Source organism: Macrobrachium nipponense, chromosome 6, assembly GCF_015104395.2.
Source record: "Macrobrachium nipponense isolate FS-2020 chromosome 6, ASM1510439v2, whole genome shotgun sequence".
In the NCBI taxonomy this organism is placed as follows: domain Eukaryota; kingdom Metazoa; phylum Arthropoda; class Malacostraca; order Decapoda; family Palaemonidae; genus Macrobrachium; species Macrobrachium nipponense.
The window spans coordinates 138,025,489-138,026,555 of NC_061108.1; positions in this window are offsets into that span (position 1 = coordinate 138,025,489).

Genomic DNA, 1,067 nt, shown 5'->3' on the forward strand with positions numbered 1-1,067 from the left:
TCTGCAGGTTCCCCGTAATGTAGGAATCGGCTTGGAATCGTTTGGGAATCATTTGGAGTCATCTGCAGGTTCCCCGTAATGTAGTAGGAATCAGTTTGGAATCGTTTGGGAATCATTTGGAGCTCCTACAGTTTGGAATGGTTTGGAATCATTAGAACTGATGCGATTTTCCCGTAATGTAGGAATCAGTTTGGAATCGTTTGTGAATCATTTTGGAATCAGGGTCAATATCATCGTAGGCGAACTTTCATATCTCAATATACTTTGAAACAAGAGCAGCCACGTACATACATACATACACACATACACGCTCTCTCTCTCTCTCTCTCTCTCTCTCTCTCTCTCTCCTCTCTCTCTCTCACACGCACATTAAAATACCTTTTAGACCCCACCGTTGAATTAATGACGTCATACGGCGCATGCGCGTTGCTTGGATGGGTGTGATTCACTCAAATGGGATAATGTACACTTGAATGAATCATGTTATTCACAGAGGTGAATCTCTCTCTCTCTCTCTCTCTCTCTCTCTCTCTCTCTCTCTACCCATTCCAGCCAGGCGTGGAGAAAGGGCGTTTGGGCGTCAGTCGATCATTGAAGGACGAGCAGATGATGTTCGGTGTAAGCTATAATCCCGGTACTTAAAGAAAAAAAAAAACGCCAATTCTCGCTATTAGAAATTATCTAGTTTATCAAGTTGTCAGTTTGTCTTTTTAGAGAAAAACAAGTATTTTTATTCAGTTGTGCAAACGATCGAAATCTCCGGTTATAACCATTTTTGTATTCAGGAAAAATAGTCTCTCTCATATATATAGTACAATGTCATGGCTTTTTACTCATCATTTCTGGACGCAGTATAGTGATGCACCATAGATGAAAACTACAGTCTCTCATATACACTGTCGTGGTTTGTTAATCACTTCTGGACACAGTATAGTGATACACCATAGATTATCTAGACGTTATTAAATTCATATACTCAATAATCTAGTTACATAGTTATTATTCAGTATACATACTTATGCTTCTCGCAATTTTGATCAATCAAAAGTAGGTCAGGGAATTCCTGA